Raw genomic sequence first — 8,744 nt, 5'->3', positions numbered from 1 at the left:
GTATAACTTGGCTATATTCTGATATACATGGGGTACCAGTATAACTTGGATATATGCTGATATACATGGGGTACCAGTATAACTTGGCTATATGCTGATATACATGGGGTACCAGTATAACTTGGCTATATTCTGATATACATGGGGTATCAGTATAACTTGGCTATATTCTGATATACATGGGGTATCAGTATAACTTGGCTATATTCTGATATACATGGGGTACCAGTATAACTTGGCTATATTCTGATATACATAGGGTACCAGTACCGAGTCGATGTGCAGGGGTACCAGGTAATAACAGGGCTATATACATAGGGTACCAGTACCGAGTCGATGTGCAGGGGTACCAGGTAATAACAGGGCTATATACATAGGGTACCAGTACCGAGTCAATGTGCAGGGGTACCAGGTAATAACAGGGCTATATACATAGGGTACCAGTACCGAGTCGATGTGCAGGGGTATGAGGTAATTAAGGTAGATATGTACATATACAGTGCATTCGAAAAGTATTCAGACCCCTTGACTTTTTCCACATTTTATTATGTAACAGCCTTATTCTAAAATGGATTAAATAAAAACATTTCCTCATCAATCTACATACAATACCCCATGATGACAAAGCGAAAACCGGTTTTTAGAAATGTTTGCAAATTTATAAAAAAATCAAAAACAGAAATACCTTATTTACATAAGTATTCAGACCCTTTGCTATGAGCTTCGAAAGTGATCTCAGGTGCATCCTGTTTCCATTGATCATCCTTTAGATGTTTCTACAACTTGATTGGAGTTCACCTGTGGTAAATTCAATTGATTGGGCATGATTTGGAAAGGCACACATCTGTCTATGTAAGGTCCCACAGTTGACAGTGCATGTCAGAGCAAAAACCAAGCCATGGGGTTGAAGGAATTGTCCGTAGAGCGCCAAGACGATTGGGTCGAGCCACAGATTTGGGTAAGGGTACCAAAACATTTCTGCAGCATTGAAGGTCTCCAAGAACACAGTGGCCTCCATCATTCTTAAATGGATGAAGTTTGAAACCACCAAGACTCTTCCTAGAGCTGGCCGCCCGGCCAAACTGAGCAATCGGGTGAGCAGGGCCTTGGTCAGAGAGGTGACCAAGAACCAGATGGTCACTCTGACAGAGCTCCAGAGTTCCTCTGTGGAGATGGGAGAACCTTCCAGAAGGACAACCATCTCTGCAGCACTCCACCAATCAGGCCTTTACGGCAGAGTGGCCAGATGGAAGCCACTCCTTAGTAAAAGGCATATGACAGCCCGCTTGGAGTTTGCCAAAAGGCACCTAAAGGACTCAGATCATGAGGAGCAAGATTCTCTGGTCTGATGAAACCAAGATTGAACTCTTTGGCCTGAAAGCCAAAGAGTTGAACTCTTTGGCCTGGCAGCATCATACTTTGGGGATTTTTTTCAGCAGCAGGGACTGGGAGACTAGTCAGGATCGAGGGAAAGATGAACAGAGCAAAGTACAGAGAGATCCTTGAAGAAAACCTGCTCCAGAACACTCAGGACCTCAGACTGGGGCAAAAGTTCACCTTCCAACACAACAACGATTCTAAGCACACAGCCAAGTCAATGCAGGAGTGGCTTTGGGAGAAGTTTCTGAATGTCCTTGAGTGTCCCAGCCAGAGCCCGGACTTGAACCCGATCGAACATCGTTGGAGAGAACTGAAAACAGCTATGCTCGAGCAACGCTCCCCATCCAACCTGACAGAGCTTGAGAGGATCTGCAGAGAAGAATGGGAGAAGCTCCCCAAATACAGGTGTGCCAAGCTTGGAGCGTCATACCCAAGAAGACTCGAGGCTGTAATCATTGCCAAACGTGCTTCAACAAAGTACTGAGTAAAGGGTCTGAATGCTTATGTAAATGTCATATTTCAGTTTTTAATTTTTTGTTGTTGTTGTTTGTATACATTTTGAATCCATTTTTTAATAAGGCTGTAAGGTAAAGCTGTTCAGGGTCCTGTTGGTTCCAGACCTGGTGCATCGGTACAGCTTGCCGTGCGGTAGCAGAGAGAACAGTCTATGACTTGGGTGGCTGGAGCCTTCTCCCTCTTCTCTCTGTGAATGTGTAATTGGTGACCAGGAGCATGAGGGGGCCTGTGGAGCACAGACACTGCAGAACCCGTAACCGCGGTGACAGGCTGAGTAAGCACTGAGGACGGCTGACACCCCAGGTGCTAAGGTGAGTGTGTTTGTCAGGGCACGGACCGACGTTCAGGGTGGGAATTAGGTTTAGGCGTTGGGTTCAGGGTTAGGGGTCAGGTTCAGGGTTAGGAGTTAGGGTTAAGGTTAGGATTGGGGGTTAAGGTTAGGGTTAGATTTACATTTAGGGTTAGGGAAAATAGGATTTTGAATGGGAATCAATTGTTGGTCCCAAAAAAGTTCTCAGAAGTATAGTAAGACATTGTGTGTGTGTGTGTGTGTGTGTGTGTATAGGGTAAGAAGCTATATCCTGAATCAGCTAATTGGTGATCTGTCTACTCTGTGTCTGTGTGTGTGTATGTATAATTGGTGACTAGGAGCATGAGGGGGCCCGTGGACGCGTGACATATTGTGTTTCCATGACACTGCAGAACCCGTAACCGCGGTGACAGGCTGTGAAAGAGCTGAGGACGGCTGACACCCCAGGTGCTAAGGTGAGTGTGTTTGTCAGGGCACGGACCGACGTTCAGGGTGACACTGTGTGTGTGTGTGTGTGTGTGCGTGTGCGTGTGTGCGTGTGTGTGTGTGTGTGTGTGTGTGTGTGTGTGTGTGTGAGGGATCAAAACAGGCTCATATCATCCTTCTAGCTAGTTATTCAGACAGAGGTGCTGACATTTTGACTCTAAACTGAGAAGTGGTGAGGCATCACTTTAACTCCTGCAGTAAGCACTTTACCAACCAAGCTCATTTGCATATTAATTGATAGTGGTGTACTTCAAAGAGCCTGGGGTTATGCAAGTCAACAGAAAGCAGTCTGGGAAATGTCAACCAGCAACACCGACATGTTAATCAATGGATCTGTCGGCTAATTCATTAGAGGTGTGCTTGTTTATGTAAGAGTGTGTGTTGGTGTGGACATGTTGTTTGTAAGAGTGTGTGTTGGTGTGGACATGTTGTTTGTAAGAGTGTGTGTTGGTGTGGACATGTTGTTTATGTAAGAGTGTGTGTTGGCGTGGACATGTTGTTTATGTAAGAGTGTGTGTTGGTGTGGACATGTTGTTTGTAAGAGTGTGTGTTGGTGTGGACATGTTGTTTGTAAGAGTGTGTGTTGGTGTGGACCTGTTGTTTATGTAAGAGTGTGTGTTGGTGTGGACATGTTGTTTGTAAGAGTGTGTGTTGGTGTGGACCTGTTGTTTATGTAAGAGTGTGTGTTGGTGTGGACATGTTGTTTGTAAGAGTGTGTGTTGGTGTGGACCTGTTGTTTATGTAAGAGTGTGTGTTGGCGTGGACATGTTGTTTATGTAAGAGTGTGTGTTGGTGTGGACATGTTGTTTATATAAGAGTGTGTGTTGGTGTGGACATGTTGTTTATGTAAGAGTGTGTGTTGGTGTGGACATGTTGTTTGTAAGAGTGTGTGTTGGTGTGGACCTGTTGTTTGGTGGTCATTGATACCCCCCTCAGCATTTAACACCATAGTACCCTCCAAACTCGTCATTAAGCTCGAGACCCTGGGTCTCAACCCCGCCCTGTGCAACTGGGTCCTGGACTTCCTGACGGGCCGCCCCCAGGTGGTGAAGGTAGGAAACAACATCTCCACTCTGCTGATCCTCAACACTGGGGTCCCACAAGGGTGCGTTCTCAGCCCCCTCCTGTACTCCCTGTTCACCCATGACTGCGTGGCCATGCACGCCTCCAACTCAATCATCAACTTTGCAGACGACACTACGGTGGTAGGCTTGATTACCAACAACGATGAGACGGCCTACAGGGAGGAGGTGAGGGCCCTCGGAGTGTGATGTCAGGAAAATAACCTCACACTCAATGTCAACAAAACAAAGGAGATGATCGTGGACTTCAGGAAACAGCAGAGGGAGCAGCCCCCTATCCACATCGACAGGACAGTAGTGGAGAAGGTGGAAATTTTTAAGTTCCTCGACGTACACATCACGGACAAACTGAAATGGTCCACCCACACAGACAGCGTGGTGAAGAAGGTGCAGCAGCGCCTCTTCAACCTCAGGAGGCTGAAGAAATTCGACTTGTCACCAAAAACACTCAGAAACTTTTACAGATGCACAATGGAGAGCATCCTGTTGGGCTGTATCACCGCCTGGTACGGCAGCTGCTCCGCCCATAACCGGAAGGCTCTCCAGAGGGTAGTGAGGTCTGCACAACGCATCACCGGGTGCAAACTACCTGCCCTCCAGGACACCAACACCACCCGATGTCACAGGAAGGCCAAAAAGATCATCAAGGACAACAACCACCCGAGCCACTGCCTGTTCACCCCACTATCATCCAGAAGGCGAGGTCAGTACAGATGCATCAAAGCTGGGATCGAGAGACTGAAAAACGGCTTCTATCTCAAGGCCATCAGACTGTTAAACAGCCATCACTAACATTGAGTGGCTGCTGCCAACATACTGACTCATCTCTAGCCACTTTAATAATGACAAATGAATGTAATAAATGTATCACTAGCCACTTTATATAATGTTTACATACCCTACATTGCTCATCTCATATGTATATACTGTACTCTATACCATCTACTGCATCTTGCCTTTGCCGTTCGGCCATCACTCATTCATATATTTGTATGTACATATTATTCTTATTCATTCCTTTACACTTGTGTGTATAAGCTAGTTGTTGTGAAATTGTTAAGTTAGATATTACTGCATGGTTGGAACTAGAAGCACAAGCATTTCACTACACTCGCATTAACATCTGCTAACCATGTGTATGTGACCAATAAAATCTGCTAACCATGTGTATGTGACCAATAACATTTGATTTGATTATTAACAGAAAAGTATACCAACCAATTAACTGGACCCTAGTGACCCCAATCACTCTTTTTGCCTCCCCCTTCCCTCTCACCTGTCCCCCTCCTCTCCCCATCTCGCACCTGTTCCGTATCTCCCCCTCCCCTCTCACCTGTTCCGTCTTTTCCCCTCCCCTCTCACCTGCCCCCCTCTCACCTGCCCCCCTCCCCTCCCCTCCATCCTGTTCCCCTCCTCTCCTCGTCTCTCCCCTGTCCCCCTGTCTCTCCCCCTCCCATCCCAGCTGTCGCCCATTGCGGGGAAAAAGCCTGGGCAGGGTACACCAGTAGTCCAGACTGGGAGGGGCATATCTCAGAACCTGGAGTTTAGAGACAGACAGAGACAGGCAGAGAGACAGAGAGACAGAGAGCGACAGAGAGAGAGACAGAGACAGACAGACAGAGAGAGAGAGAGACAGAGACAGAGAGCGACAGAGAGAGAGACAGAGACAGACAGACAGAGAGAGAGACAGAGAGACAGAGAGACAGAGAGAAAGAGAGAGAGACAGAGAGAGAGGCTGAGTTGAACAGCACCACCATGTCTGTTACTGAGAGATCTTTGGGACCGTCAGAGCCATTGTGGAAGCGGTGTGTTTGGAAAGGGGTGAGGTTCTCCCCCGACCACACCCCCTGCACCGACCACACCCCCTGCCCCGACCACACCCCCTGCACCGACCACACCCCCTGCACCGACCACACCCCCTGCACCGACCACACCCCCTGCACGGCCCCCTTATTCACCGACAGGTACCGGCCTGAACTATGCAGATACACCACCTGGGTTAACCATAGAGATGTCCATAGGTAGTGAATACACAAGCACCGATGGAGAATACCATAAAAGGCTTATATACAGCTTATAAGCTATTGTTTAATCATTCATTTATTAGCACCATTACAGCATTACAGATGCTTAGTGTTACCTGTTGGACAGGGTCAAGGTGTGGAGGGGTCAGAGTTCGTGGAGGTCTCAAGCGAGGCACGGTAGCCGCTCATTAAGTTTCCTATTTTTAATTTTCCTAAGTTAGCCTCTCCCAGTCCACTTTCCTCTCCCCTCGCTCGTCAGCACTGTCCAATAGCAGGTTACACTGCTCCTGAGTGACGACCACACTGTCCAATAGCAGGCTACGCTGCTCCTGAGGGACGACCACACTGTCCAATAGCAGGCTACGCTGCTCCTGAGTGATGACCACACTGTCCAATAGGAAGCTACGCTGCTCCTGAGTGACGACTACACAGTCCAATAGGAGGCCGTACTCCTCCCTGGAGCCACGTCTCACTGCAGACCAGGCTATAGACTCTGCCCTTGGAGAAGGACACACCTGCTCCACTGTCACCCCACAACAGAGGTCATCGTAGGTTGTGTGTGTGTGTGTGTGTGTGTGTGTGTGTGTGTGTGTGTGAGGCTCTGCAGTTTCTCCTGGTCCTCCGTGCCCAGCAGGCTCTCCCATGGTTTCCAGTCAGACAGGGTCACAGCCAGCTGTCAATCATCTAAAAGTTACAGACAGGGGTGTGTGTTGAAGGAGGGAATGAAAAATAGCTATGTTTGTGTGATTGCTTAGATACAGTGTCAACTACCGTCTAAATAACTCATATCTCTACTTTAGGGTCTACCCGTCAATTCAAGATAGGAACTACATGCTGACTAGACCGTCCGTGTGCTCCATCGCGCGCATGTTTGTCCATCCACACCAGACGCGATCAGAACACGCAGGTTGACATTTCAAAACGAACTCTGAACTATATTAATTTGGGGACAGGTAAAAAAAAAGAAGGTATTAAACATTCATGGCAACTCACCTAGCTAGCTTGCTGTTGCTAGCTAATCTGTCCATAGGTTACATGCTTTTCCTTTCAATGATGATTACATTTTTTGACTGCACTTCGACTAACGTTGGTTGAGCACCCTCCACTTCTTTCCAATATCAATATTTATTTACATACACTGTAGTAAACTACAGTCTAATCTTATTTTAGTTAACTTTGGGCCGGCAGGTAGCCTAGCGGTTAGAGCGTTGGACTAGTAACCGGAAGGTTGAATCCCCGAGCTGACAAGGTATAAATCTGTCTACAGTCTACGGAGTTCAGGTGAATTTTGCTGTATATTAACAATATCAGTGAATGATACAAAGTTCCATCTGGAGATGATGGGTAGACCTACAGTAGCTACAGGACAGCAGCTTAAAGCTACAGTCTGGGATCTGGGAATAATGGTCATTTCAATTATTCAATCATTGATTCTATCTTTGGATAAAATAATATATAAATATACACTAAGGTAATTCTTTGTAATTCTCATGCCTCATCTTAGGATGGGGTCATGGGGTCTCAGCAGGGTCAGGCAGCCAGGGAAGATCAGTCTATGACGGAGCTGAGGTGAATTTTTGCAGGTACAACACTTCATTCTCTCTGTGCAGCAAACACTGGACAAGCCAGATGCTATTTTGACAAACCTCCACAGTTGATTTACAAACTGTAACAAGAGTTGATAGAGACTTTTCCCCCCAATGACACAAAAGATGTCAAACCAAAATGTGAGGAAGACCTGGTAGAAGCTGCTACTGATGATGATGCATGGATACAGATGTGTTTGAATGTCCAGTCATGTTCATGTCATCTCAGACATAAATTACTGCAGGTTAAGACCATCCATAGAACGTTCTATATGCCAGTGAAACTGAATATCATGCACTCAGAAATTTCATTCTGCTAGAGGTGTAAAAACACAAAAGGTGGACATATTTGCATATGTTAATTTTCTATATATTATATGTCCCCCCAAACCAAAGTGGTGCCCCTGCCTTTTACACATACATACATTGCACATACAGTACATACTGATACATGTATACTGAACAAAAATATAAACACAAACATGCAACCATTTCAAAGATTTTACTGAGTTACAATTCATATAAGGAAATCAGTAAATTCTAATAAATTCATTAGGCCCTAATCTATGGATTTCACATGACTGGGAATACAGATATGCATCGGTTGGTCACAGATAATCAATAGGTAGGGGCGTGGATAAGAAAACCAGTCAGTGTCTGGTGTGACCACCATAAGCCTCATGCAGCGCGACACATCTCCTTTGCATAGAGTTGATCAGGCTGTTGATTGTGGACTGTGAAACGTTGTCCCACTCCTCTTCAATGGCTGTGGGAAGTTGCTGGATATTGGCGGGAACTGGAACACGCTTTCGTACACATCGATCCAGAGCACCACAAACATGCTCAATGGGTGACATGTCTGGTGAGTATGCAGGCCATGGAAGAACTGGGACATTTTCATCTTCCAGGAATTGTGTACAGATCCTTGCGACATGGGGCCGTGCATTATCCTGCCGAAACATGAGGTGATGGCGGCGGATGAATGGCACGACAATGGGCCTCAGGATCTCGTCAAGGTCTCTCTGGGCATTCAAATGACCAACGATAAAACGCAGTTGTGTTCGTTGTCCGTAGCTTATTCCTGCTCATAGCATAACCCCACCGCCACCATAGGGCACTCTGTTCACAACGCATTGGCATTGTTTTTTAAAGAGGCCTTTTATTGTCCCCAGCACAAGGTGCATCTGTGTAATGATCATGCTTCTTGATATGCCAAGGTGGATGGATTTATCTTGGCACAAGCAATGCTCACTAACAGGGATGTTAATACATTTGGGCACGAAATAATCTTGTGCTTATGAACAATTTCTGGGATCTCTTATTTCAGCTCACAAAACGCTTTTACGTGTTGCGTTTATAT

Source organism: Salmo trutta, unplaced genomic scaffold, assembly GCF_901001165.1.
Source record: "Salmo trutta unplaced genomic scaffold, fSalTru1.1, whole genome shotgun sequence".
NCBI lineage: Eukaryota > Metazoa > Chordata > Actinopteri > Salmoniformes > Salmonidae > Salmo > Salmo trutta.
Note: the sequence above shows the minus strand (reverse complement) of the source record.